Here is a 13,928-nt window from a genome sequence, read left to right as displayed (position 1 = left end):
CTGCAAAGGCATATACTTGTGATGAATGTCGAAAGAGCTTTAGTAAATCCATGCATCCGATGAGCCACCAAATAAAACACACAGCAAAAACTATACACATGCAGTGAATGTGGGAAGCGCTTTATTCAAGCATCAGATGCAAACATCTGTCTGTGATGGCACGCACAATAAAAAAACATACAAATGCAATGAATGTTGAAAGAGCCTTAGTAAATCCAAGTGTCTAAAAGGTCAGCAGCTAACTCACAAATATAACAAAAACATGCAGTAGGTTCAGAAAGAAAGAGCTTAACTCAAGCATCAGTCCTAGCTATCCATCTGTGAAGGCATCCAGAAGTAAAAACATAAAAATGCAGTGGAGGTGTGCTTTGCTAGCTCAGCATAACTAAAATGCCACCAGCCATCACACATGGGAAAAACAACATAACATATGTAGGATACTTCAGTCACTTATATAAACTGTATGACATCTCCTGTACACCCACAGATGTAGCAAATAAGGGAAGAGCTTTCATGACTTATTATGTCTAGTGGTCAGTTAGTGAACACACATGCTTTTTTGCACCTACAAGTGCATCGGCAAATATACAGACAGGAATACTCATACATATGCATAAATTAGAGGGTGTTTTATCTGTCATTAAATTATAAGTCACTGTCAGCAAAACATCCAAGAGCATCATTTCGACTACAGTAAATGTGGGAGGGTATCATTCACTTTTCAGCATATAAAGGTGTAAGGTTTATGTAGAAAAAGTGTCTGGACTTTGCCAATGTCATGTAAGATTCAATTGCGGCACTTTCTAGCTTTGGAAAAACACAATTTGTTGAAACTAACCTCCCACTTTGGAAGCTGCCTTGTACATGTTGTAAGGAGAGATAGCTCTTTGATCTTGTTACTCAATATATTGCTAACCTTTGACAATGCTGACCATGGAGTCATTTTTTCTACTCCATTCATACACTTGGCAATGGTGGATGCCTTAATGAATTATGTAAACATTAGGTTCCAGGTATATTTCAGTGTATAACCTTTGTTATTTTTGAAGAATAATAATAGGTAACCATGTATTATGGTCCTACATTTCCATTATGGGGTTCTGATTATATCATAAACTACAAGACCAATGGCTATGTCGTTTGTAAATATCAATATGTCCCTAAGATAGGAATGTAGGGTCATAAATGTTAGTTTGTATTTTTTTTTATATTATGTGAATATTTTGTGGCAGTTGGGTTGATAAATGTGTTGTTATTGCTTGCCATAGCGGACTGAACCAATTAAGGCTCGCCCTGCTACATTTTGGCTTTCAGTCTGGAAGAATCCCGCAGCTCATCTAACCACGGAAATAACAGACTGCCTGAACTGTGATTAGGGAAGTGAAATACCCTGGCTCGTCGCTGTTAGGATGAGCTTGACCACTGTGAATCCTTGGCACCTATTCTTAAACCCCACTGATTCTGAAACCATAAGCAAAAAAACCTACAGAAGGCACTGTATGCACTTTATAGTAAAGCCAGACAGGAAACAGAGGCACAGAAATCCTCTGTCGCTAAATGCATGCTGATCGAGAATACCTCCCATTTACCATCAAGTTACCTTTTAAAACCTATTGACAGCTGGGAGAGGAGTTAGCTTTTTTGATTAAGGGCGGGTACAATGAAATTTTCGCTCTGCTTTCCTCTGGGGTACAACTTTAATCTGTATCACTTGCCTCGCCCCTGCAACGATCAATGTAATCAATCAATGTTACATTTTTTTTATTTTTTTGTAATTTTTAGGCAAAATACACTAAATGGTTCTTGATCCCATTTTTAAGGCCATACCTTCGATTGATAACAAGGCAGCCTACAGGAAAATTATTATTTTGGAAGAGGAAGAATTAATCTTCCGTGTAGGTTCTTTTTTTTTTTAAAGCTGCAGTGCGTGCTCGTAATTCCATGTGTACCCCTTGAATTTGTCTTGCTGACTTTGTTCTTTTAAAATTGTATTTTATAACTTGGTAAAGATACAGTTGGCTGATTACTGTTTTTTACATATTATTTTTGACTGTCCATAGTAACTTTTGTTGGAAATTACTTTTTTATGATATGCTTCACGTCTAAACTTTCCCCTCTTTTAATTGATCTATGTATTACTGTTATATGCTGCCATTTTTATTGTGCTTTTATAGATACATCGATTGTGAATAAAGATCTTGATTGATTGGTATTGTTTTTCAATTGGGAATGTTTACTAAAAACTGTAAGTGAAGTCTGCATAAGGGCGAGATTCATTAAAATAAGAATGGTTAGGTATTCATTTTCACGATTGAAATATTGAATCAACAAAGCACAATAGTAAAGCTCTATGGACTGGTTTTTGAGGCTATCCACTTGCTAATGAAACCCATATTTCATAGGGACCCATGAACATTTCTCCATAACACCATGAGATCCATACGAGGGCATATTACAGGAATACCCGCTATGTGTTTTTCTTCTATTAAAGTATGATGTAATTTCATTTCTCGGATCTGGCAGTTCTGTATGCTTTTATATAGAAGAGTACAATGTGTTAAAGATATAATACATTGATCTTTTTTATGCATGTTGTTTTCTTTTCTTTTTTTTATAATTATGATGTGTAGGGTGACCAGATGGCGCTATCTCGCAAGAACTTTTCAAGCTTTGGACTTTCTTTTAAGAATCATCTTTGTGAGTCTGTTAGTTTCTATCGAAACAGAACCATAATTACATTACCTGCAATGCACTGATATATTAAATGAAACCCAGAGCTGTCAAACAGCATCCTCATGACATTGACTCATCTGGCCATCCTCATTGTGCCCCAGTATTTGTATTTAATAGAAAAATATAATTCTGAATGCATTTTAAAAAATGTTCGATTTGACTTACTGTTGGTAATCTTGTCATGTCTGTAAATAAAAATCCAGTTTAGAAAATTTTTCTCTATTTTGTGCAAAGATTACACTTTAGTTTAGATATTTTTATTTTTCCTTTATTGGACAATACTGCTAATAGGATTTCATGTTAATTCATATTTCCCATATTAAACAGCAATTTTTACTTTCGTTACACTTAGTCTGTAGAGCACACTTGGGCACAAGAATGCTCTTGAGGACATAAACACATTTCTTTTATTTCTGATAAACCCTGGGAGAAGCAGTGTGTGCTTCCCATGTTCAGAAGATTAGACTGTAACATACTCACGCAAGATGGGGGAAGTAATTGAAACTTATTTTTTAGAAAAGCCGAACACGCTATTGAAAGCTGTAATTTATACCACTTCTTAAGCATTCTCCTTTCTTTAAAAAATGCTTAACTAAATATGAAGCATGCATTATTCACACCATGAACGTCCATGCTAGCTTGATACAGTCTGCTCTTGTTTGATATTTATATGTTTGTCCCGAATGAGAACTTCTGAGTCTGACCGTTGTCAGGAGTACATTTCCACCCTTTCTCTGTATGGGAAAAGATTAGATAAGAACTGGTGAAAATCTTTAAAAAGTGCAAGTTAATAGGTTTGCACAGACTCAAAAGGGCGTCACAACCCTGGAAATATTGCTTATAGGTACCTACAGCCCCAGTATGTAGATCTGCAGAAAGTAGGCAAAATAAGGAAATTGCTAGCATTCAACCCCTACTATAGTTTTAGCCCTGGTATAAGTGGCTATTATCAGAGCTCTTATATAATGCGATTGCTGCCACATTTGTCGCTGCACTACATAGCACCAAAGAAACAACTAGATTTTATTACAGGGCAAGTAGATTTATAAAGCAACCGGCCCCATCGACAAGTTGATATTTGATTCAATTCCACACCCTAGTAGATGGGACAAACAACTCATTGTCTTTGCTCATAGACCAACTAAAGGAGAGAATGAACAAACCAGCAGAGAGGAGTTATGATTGAGCGAGGGATAACTGAAATCAAAACTAAAAATGAATATTTGGAAGCTCACTCAAGAAGAAACAACTTACTGTCACTGGGCATCCCCAATACCATGAATACTGGCAAAATAGAATATTGTGTGGAGATGGTACTGGCAGAATTAATCGACACATCTGCTTTTTTCAGAGGCCTTCGTTTTGTAATATACACTTTGAGCACTTATGCAGCGCCCGCCACCAGGCGATCCTCCATGTGCCTTTATTGTGCGCCTCTTAAACTATTGCAACAGGGACACCGCACTTTGCTTGGCCCAAGAAAGGAAGGCTTTCCTATACCAGTACTGTACAGAATTGTTGTTTTCCTGACTTCACTCTTTCCGCAACGCCTAATATGTAAGATTGCAAATATATGTATGTTTCACATTTGTTAGAGACAATTGGATAGTTTTGATATAATGCTAAGTTTCAATCATTTGTCAGTTGTTTCCTGTCCACCTAGCAAGATTCCAGGGACGCAGGAAAGGGTTGAGGGCTGCAGTAACAGGAAGTCTTCAAGCATACATGCCTTCTTGTTCTTTCATATGGCTTTCTCTGGGGGATTGAGATACTTCTCCAACCAACACTCATACATTGTATCCTTACTCACCTGCCAATGATAGTGCAGTGTACGAAACAGTCCTTTACAACTGGTATAAAGCTCCTCTCTTGGAATATAAGGGGGCTTCTCTGACAGCGATAAGCAGCTGCAAATTCCTTACCTCAGAAATATTACCCAGTTGTCAAACTGGATCCAGAAAGTTTTGGAGCAATACCTCTGCGAACTGCGCGGTGCCTATATAGATGCCACTCCAGCATGTTGACCTCAGTTCTTTTCTTTCCATGCCAGTCAGTACAGATCTGGAGAGGTTTACCTCTGCCCACTTTTCAACACATTTTTCTGGTGTTTTGTCAACTTTTTTTTCCAAGACTTTGTCTCACCCAGTGTGTATGGATGCCCCCCAAATAACTGGTGGGTATTAAGCTGTGTGGTCTATCTGTGAGAGACCCCCACCTGGTTTGCCTTTGGTGCTTTGACTGGACCACGACTCCAAAACTTGTGAGGGCTGCCTCCCATAAACCCTAATGCGTGAGGGTATTCCAACCGAGCAAGAGCCGGAGAGACACAGGATACCAAATCACGTAAATCACCTGACTGGACAAAATCTATAGACTCCAACCGACGAGTGGAAGCCATTAAATAAACGATTTGTTAAAGAAATAATTTGAGGCTACCACTGGCAGGGTAATAAGAACCTTCACTTGACTCGGATGCCCTTCACACACTCAGATAGACCTAAAAATCTGCAGTTTGGCTGTATATCCATCCCTACTGCCCTGAAGAAGACCCGCCCTGACGCTTATTACAATTTGCGCAACCCACAGGGTCGAAACGTCAGCGCATCCTATATGTCTCTACAACGCTTATGATCACAGCGTAACTTGTAAAAGATACTGAAGCATATGTGCAAAAATCATAAGGACAAAACGGAAAGTTCACCCTCCCCTATTGATTCCACGTTCATTTTTGTCTTGCATATAGTGTATTGTCTATATCACTAATCACCACATGTCACTTTTTCACCACAAGTCACTCAAACCCATTTTTCATTTGGATTTGTGTATTGCGACAACCTTGAATATGTGGTATTCTTTAAATATATCATTTGAAATCTCAAATTGGTGTGTGTTATACCCTCTTCTTTCCTAGAATCGTTGATATGTGTTACTTGTAAACCATATGTGTCTTGAAAATTTAAAAGCAATTGAGATTTCCAACAGAACCATTTGTTTTACTTAATACTAATGCGCTGAGGGAGCATTCCTTAAAGCTTTAAGTTTTTGGTGGCAAATATAAAGAAGTCGAAGCGCTATTCAATTTCACCAAGCTGATCCAATTCATCAGACGTGGCATGGTAACAACATAACTGAAGGTCCCACTCGGAGCCTACCTCTGGGTCCGGTCCATGTCTCTTTGAGTTTTCTGGAGCCAAAGCACCGCCACCCAACTCCGAGATTGTTATGAAATCATGCACCTCCGTTTTCGGTAGGCCGAGCACTTTCAGGCCTCATGGGTTCAGTGCCAGTCGGGCCCCTGGATCTGGTTCTGTATCCGAAACAATTCTGATCATAGGACCACAACCTTCCCAGCAGCTCGTTCCAGCAATGTTGTTCCTAGGTGGTACTGACCCCATAATCATACCCAATACAGAGCTAGATCGGCATCGATTAACAAGTCTGAGCCAGGGCCTGCTCTTTTTTTGACAGGCTTGGGGAGGAGTATTATTGGGGAGGATCTGAGGATCTTTATGGTTATAGCAACCCCCTAAATGAGACCAGAGATAACTGGTATGAGGAACTTTCGGATGCTAGTGGTTTGTACACCTCCCCAGACACTGGCCTGGTCTCTCCTCCTTGTGTAGGTATGGAGAAAGGGGCTTCCTTTGCTATAGTGAGAAGGGTGGCTGAGGTCCTGGACCTATGCTGCCCTCCACCTCCACAAATGTCTTGGTGGATGCTCTTCAACTGGAATGTGCCTCAGAACCTAACCTGCTCAGGGCCTGAGCCAAGCCCTGTACATGGCCACCTGTGCACAGGACAGTTGGCCGCCATCGCACCGTTCGTGGGGAACCAGTTTTCCTCACCCAGCACCTCAACCTGGAGAGTTGGGCTGTCCAGGCCTCCACAATCCTGGTCAAACCTGGCACGTTCCCTACCACACCTCCAGATAGGATATCCAAGAAGCTGGATACCTTTGGCAAGAGGATGTTCTCTTCTTCCAGCCTTGCACTGTGGTCGGTGAACACCATGTGCCTTTTGGGCTGATATAACCACATGGTTTGGGATTCGGTTGTACATGTGTTGCCCATGGTCTAGGACAAGACCCGAGCCACACAGGCTATTGCCAGTCTCAGAAATGCGGCAACGTTGACATTTAGCTGTTGGCTGGATACGACTGACTCGCTAGGCAGAGCGATTGTTATCAGTGGCACTCAGATGCCTCTCCTAGCTGAGGTCTACTGACTTTTTGGGGGATGTCGAGGTATCCCTTATAGACATGCTGTTTGATGGCACCTTCCTCTTCGGCAATAAGGCAGATTCAGCACTGGAGCGCATTAAGGACACCTGGGCCTTGAGCCTCTCCATGCCCCACCCAACCCTATTCTGACTTTCCCCAAGTTGTAGATACAGTAGGGGCTACCAGCCATGTCCATTCCCGCCACCCGGGAAGGCCATCAGGCTCCCCCAGTCCTTGTGTGGCCTCATGGGGCACACAACTAGAGGTCTAACCAGTCCGCCACCCTTCCCTCACCCAGCAGCCGCAGCCTCCAAACCACTTTAGGTTGTCCTCGTACTACCACGGGCACCCAGTTGGTGGCAAGATCCGACCTCACGTGCCCTGCTGGCAGTATAGAACATTGGACAAGTGGGTATTTCAGATTGTTCAGAAGGGTTACTCTATCTCCTTCTTTGAAACCCCATCACCAATGCCACCATGACAGCTAGGTGGGCCATGGATCTGGAGGTCTCATAAAACCATACCCCCAGGGAGTTGCATTTTGTGGTTGTTTTAATGGTCGCTGTCCCCATGCCTCATGTTAGAAGTTTCTTCTTTTTGTAGTGACCAAAAATCAAGACGGTGGTCTTGTTCTGGTTGATCGTGAGAAAATTGGCTTAGTTGTATTCCTGAAGTTTGCTCAGAGCAAGGCGGCTGGAATTGAGGGTTCAGCCCTGATCTGGCTTTCCTCCTTCCTGAGGGACCGCACCCAGGTGGTTCGGCTAGGAGACTTCACGACCACTCCACTCCCTGTCACCTGCGGTGTTCCCCAGGGCTCCTCTCTCTCCCCTCTTCTGTTCAATCTTTACATCTCTCCCCTTATTTTTGCTCTTCAGCAGCTGGAGGTCACCGTGTATAACTATGCCGATGACCTCCAGCTCATCTTTGATCTGTCTTCTTCTCCTCTTTCTGTTTCTAACTTCCAGTCTTCCATGACATTCATCAGGGACTGGATGAGCCACAACCATCTCAAATTGAACCCGGACAAAACCGAGTTGGTTCTCACCGGTGGCTCCTCCAGTCCCTGGAATTCTCTCTTCTGGCCCCCCACTCTCGGTCCCCCCCCACCCCTTCAACCTCGGTCAAAACACTGGGTGTCAAAGTGAACAACCAGCTCACCCTTCATTCACAAATCAGCTCTGTAGTCTCCTCCTGCTTCCTCACCCTCCGAACCATCCGCACTGTCTCCCGTTTTTTTCCCCCCAGGCACTCAAGTTGATCATGGCCGCACTGGTGATATCGCGGCTGGATTATGCCAATGCCCTCTACAACGGCATCCCGGCATACAGCCTGCGGAGGCTCCAGTTGGTCCAGAACCAGGCGGCCCGGCTGGTCTTTGGCCTCCCACGACATCATCACTCTACACCGCTCCTCAGGGAGCTTCATTGGCTCCCTGTCAAGGAACGCTCCCTTTTCAAGACCGGCTGCATGGTCTTCCAGGCCCGCCAAGGCACCGCCCCTGCCTTCATCTCCTCGTTAATAAAAGAATACGTCCCCACCAGAGAGCTTCGCTCCTCTTCCAAATCCCTTCTCCAAATCCCACGTTTCAAACGTAAAAAATGGGGTGGAACCAACTTTTCTATCTTAGCCCCCACGTTTTGGAACTCCCTGCCTGATCACCTTCGTTCTGCTACCCGCTATCTTTCTTTCCGTAAAGACTTAAAAACGCTCCTTTTCAAACAGGCCTTCCCCGTGTAATCTCCCTTCCTTCGTTTGACCGGTTAATTTTGCCTCTGTTGCCGATCTCCAAACCAGCTCCAAGAAACCGTACGGTGCACGTTGCGCTTTATAAATGTTTTAAATTAGAAATGTTTTAAATTAGAAATTAGCTCATTGAATTCCGGCTATTGCGTGGTCTATTATGACAATGTGGTCAGCATATTGTAAGATGTATAGTATTGAATGGCCAAATTGTGGAGGTATGTGGCAACTGCTTTCCAGAAATGTGCCCAGTTCAGCCGTACATACTTTGAAAAGGAGAGGTGCGAGGCCGCACCCCTGCATCACGCCATCATCAGTTGTAATTTTAGAGGTTACAGTGTGGGGGCCTGTTCTCACACTGACCTAGGTATTTGAGTACAGGGAGATGATGGCCTGAGCAATTGCTGGGGTACCACCTACTTGTTTAGTTCCCTCCAAAGCATGTTGCGGTCTACCTTGTCGAAAGCGGCACTGTAGTCCATAAAACAGCTAGAGTGGAGGCTGACTTTTTTGGGCTGCTCGATGACTCAAAATAGCAAGTGCAGTGTTGTCGATTGTTGAGGCGGCGGCACAAAACCCAGTTTACAAGAAAGGCAAGTTGTGATTTTCCGTGACCCATTCATCTAACTGTTTGAGAAGCGAGTGGGCATGGGCTTTGGCCTCTAGGTCCATGAGGGCTATGAGTCGATAGTTGGATGAAATTGTCGGATCTCCTTTCTTGAAGATCGGGCATAAGATAAATCCCCTCCATGAATATGGAGTCTGCGCAGCAAGGTAAGCTTGGTTAAAAAGGGGGGTTAACACCTTGGCCCAGTCCTCCAGACCGCATTTGAATGGAAGCCCATTGGGGCCTGGTGCTCTGTCGTTTTTCATGGTTTTTATGTGTTTACAGACTAGGGCCGGTGTGGCCGGAACTTGATTTTCTCCTGGTGTTTGGTCTACAGTCCCTCGGCTAAGGGCGTCGCTAGGTCCTGTTGGGAGGCTCTTATATAGTGCTTTCACGTGTCGCACCCAGGACCCTTCTGGGACAGCATTGTACTTGGTACAGTTAGGAGATCTGAGTTTGTTGATGGAATTGCAGACATGTGCCAGACTTTTTTCTAAAGCAATTGATGTATTTTTAGGCATTCTTTTTGTTCAGAATTTTCTTTGCTTCCGAACTTAATATTGACTATATTTTGCACAGATAAATAATATTCTTTGCAGAGTTTGCTGTGGGATTTAGCTTGTGGGCTTATGTTGGCCTTCTTAATGCTCTTTGTGCATCAATGATGGCCCTGTTGTGCGGCTGTCGGGGCTGCTCCTTCACAAGGGTTTTAGAGTATTGTTGAGAGACGCTGGGTCCCAACAGATGGTCCCTTAAATAATTTTTAGGCCATCCCATCTGTAGTATGAGTCTCCCAGAGAGTTGGTGTTAGACTCTGTAATTACATCTTCCAGCCCCTTAACCCACCTTGGAGCTATCTGACTCCATTTGATTCTCCTGACTAGCTTGAATGCTTCGGCCTGCGTAGATAAGCCCACTTCTGGGAGTCTTGTGACTGTTACAGCATTTATATTGAGCATTCCAGTTAAGGGTTTGTGGTCCCTTTCAAGGCGGTCAGGTATCTCCAACTTGACTAGATGGCTGGCTAAAGGAACTGATAGAAAAAGGCAGTCGATGGTTGAAATCCCTTTAAACGTAGCAGGGAACTGGGCGTGACGGTCTTGTTCCTGGCAAATTTCTTCAGCAGAGAGTAGATTGTAGTTAAACAAGAGGTTGTTTATTTTTTCCTGTTTAGGTTTTACATGCAGTGTTATCAGTGCTACCCAGTGCACTGATGTAAAAGTCTCCTATTAGCAAAATTTCATTTGTGGCAAACTCCAGGAAGAGATCCTCCAGACTGCTGTATAGGCATTTGGCTGCAGGCAGTTTTGATATTTTAGTTGCGTTATGGTAACTGTATATTAGGAGAAGGGGAATATCTTTGCTGTTTTTGATGTGCCAGAAATGAATACTGCTTGCCAAGCTAGAAAGTTCTCGTTTAGGCGCACAGCCTTGATCTTGCAGGAGTGTTTAATAAAGATTGAGAGGATCGTGATGAAGACGCAGAGATGTGGTAAGTTGCAAAACTCGCTTTATTCATCGAACTGTTCCACCACAGGCAGAGCTTGGTCCCAGTCGATTAAGCAGCTCCCAACCATTTTTCTGGCTCCGCACAGAACCCCAAGCAGTGAGATTCCGAACTGGCACAGCATTTTATAAGCAACACGTCATAAATACTAAATGGGTTTCCCCTTTAAAAACAAAACTAACAGAAAATGTAACCTAAACTAAAATGTGTGCAACAAAAAGTTTACAAACTAAAAAAGAAAAAAAACAAGCAAAAGAAACATTACAGTACACACCGAAAATAATAAGATTACGTTTTCCAAAGTACATTAATCTCTGAAATGGAGAGGAACAATCTTCACCCTAGAACTACGTCCCGTGCTCATTTGAACAGTTCATGTACGAATCCTTTGACGATCCACACTGTGTCCAAGTCACCCATCCACAACATTTCTGGACTTGATCAACAAACACTTGTTCCATCACTGGCCATTCTCAAGCTTTACAGAACCACTATTTACTTTCACAACCTTGATGGGTCGACCAAATTTGGAACCACCTTCCTTTACATGAATGGGTTTCTTTACACGAACAAAATCTCCCACAAACAACTCAAGCTCTTTGACATTTTTCCTAGAACCAAAGTACTCCTTTTTCTTCTCTGTCTCAATCTCTCACGACCCCTCACACTCGCATCACACCGCTGTCCACATTTAACCCATTTATTCATCCAACTAGGACAAAAATTAGTTGCAGCTCTGCTACCACGTAGCAACTTAAAAGGTGACACACCAGTGATCGCAGTAGTAGTGCGATAAACCTAAAGCATGGTTTTGACAGCATTTGCTACCACACAATTGTTAACAATCGCCACTGTATACATTCCCCCAAAACCTTATTCGTATGTTCAACCAAACCATTGGTTTGGGGGTGGTACAATGAGCTCTTCAAATGTTTAATCCCACTAGCTTGTAGAAACAACTCTACCTCACTAGAGACAAATTGCATCCCATTGTCTGTCACAAGAGTGTCTGGAAAACCCTCCATCATGAACACCTCTTTCAAAAAATGCAGCAACAGTTCTGGAAGTCACCTCTCTCACAAATCTTACCTCTGGCCATTTGGTATAATAATCCATGATGACCAGGGCATCCTGGGGATGAATCAAGCTTGTGAAATGGTCCAACAATGTCAAGAACTAACTTCACCCATGGTGCAGACGGAAGCTCAATAGGAGAAAGAGGTGGAGTGCGCAACTTCACAGACTTGTCACAACTAGAGCAGATAACACACGCCTAGACCATATTATCCACTTCACTATCCACAGAGGCCCACCAATTTTCCAGTCAACATTGAGGAATCATTGTTCAAAGCTTAGCGCAACTCGCTCTCAGAGATAATACACATTTGCGGAAGATCACCAGCAGCTACAATAAACTCTTCCTTGTCACCCTCACTCGCCTCAACGTCCTGTTCAACAGTTACAGATGAACGTGATAGATAATCAGCACATCCATTCTTACATCCGGGAATGTATTCCGGCACAAAATCAAACTGCAACAACTTTGAGGATAAACGAGAAATACGAGGTGTGAAACTTCTAGTATTCTTCCCACTCAGACTGAAAATCAGAGGCTTGTGATCCGTTTGTAAGTAACATTTCATACCCCAAAGTTGCGAAACTTCATCACATCCCACCAACAGGCTAATAATTCTTTTTCAATGAGAGAGTATTTCTTTTCTGTTTCTGACAACACCCTGGATGCTAAACCAATGTCTCTCATTTCTGTACCTTTATTTTGACTTAGTACAGCACCAACACCTCCATTGCTTGCGTCCTTAGTCAAAGCACACTGAAGTTCTGGATCAAAATGTTCAATACCCTGGGTGAAATAAGCTGTTGCTTCACCCGCTCAGACATCTTGGCATGTATCACTCCTTTGAAAAACTGCCCCCTTCATGAGCATCCGTGACAGAGGTCTCAACTTGGTGGCAAAATCTTGTACGAATCGTGAATAAACCTAAAAATTATTTGAGACAGGCTTTATCTGAGGGAGCTTTGGTTTAAATAACATATCGCATGTGTTTACATAAACATAGGAGATGACACCTTTTAAGTATATTGTACGAACCCTTGGGTTGTAATGTGGGATGAAAGCCAGTTTGTTATGTTCCAGGGTGCTTGCACTTAAGGACTCGCCTGTTCCCGTGGATAAGGGCTGAGAATGTAGGATCCTTAATTCTCCAAAGAGGTGGTTCATCAGGTCGAATAAGGGCTTGCATATCCCCGATCCATCTTTGGCCATTGGGTGCCGGGTCGTGATGGTGGCTGTGGGAGGTTAGTTGAGCCAGTTGCTGCTTTGCATTTCAGTCGGAGTAAAATAGCCCCATGGACTGATTGTTGAGCAGTAGAGGGTTGGGCTAGAGAGTTTTTTGGCCACTAGTGACAAAGTTGAGAGGATCTTTGCCAAGTGTTCTGTTAGTTGGTTCGATATTTGGTAGTTATGTGTTAGTGCTTATGTCTGTTTGTTTTTCAGGTACCACTCTGAAGGTAGTCGCCCCCAGAGTCCTGTGATTTGAAGGTGGGTGAGTGGTCCACATTGGACCTTTGGGGGGGGCCTCATAATATCAATGTGTTTCGTGCTTGTCAGGGAGCACAGGGGGATGGCATCTGAGTTCTATCTCACCTGAATGGTGCCTTAAGTAGGAGGATTACCCCTTACTCCCACCGTCCTCTCAGTGTGAAGATCTCTGCCAAGTGCTCCTTGCTTAAATGTATTGACTCAGAAGTAGGTGTAGGAGCTTTTGCAACCCTGGATTTCTGTTCGTCTGCCTTAAGTGACTGGGCGCCGTGCGGCTCTTGAGCAGCTTCGGTTGGTTTTTGTGGGGGATGGTTTGCCCCGCTGTTTGCTGGTTTGTGGTCAATACAATCTGCTCTTGACTTCAAGATTGGGTTGAGTATGGGAAAAGGCTTTGTAGACCCCTTTTCTTGGCCCGCCTTATAGATGTTGGCGACACCTGAGATCAAAGATCTTTTTTCAATGCATTGTTTTTTTTAGTTACTTTTTTGTCCTTCTTGAAAAAATAGGATTTATTGAGGGAGGAGTGGGAGTTGGGGGGGGTCCCTTTGTGAGACTGGGAGGT

At 43.3% G+C, this 13,928-nt stretch overlaps 1 protein-coding gene across 1 annotated transcript in view; it reads left to right on the top strand.

Annotated features, from left to right (window-relative positions):
• The window catches only part of LOC144773679 (uncharacterized), a 470,291-nt gene that overhangs the window by 303,706 nt on the left and 152,657 nt on the right, over positions 1–13,928 (top strand). The window lies entirely within an intron of this gene.

Source organism: Lissotriton helveticus, chromosome 8, assembly GCF_964261635.1.
Source record: "Lissotriton helveticus chromosome 8, aLisHel1.1, whole genome shotgun sequence".
NCBI lineage: Eukaryota > Metazoa > Chordata > Amphibia > Caudata > Salamandridae > Lissotriton > Lissotriton helveticus.
Note: the sequence above shows the minus strand (reverse complement) of the source record. Positions and strands in the feature narration are given on the sequence as shown.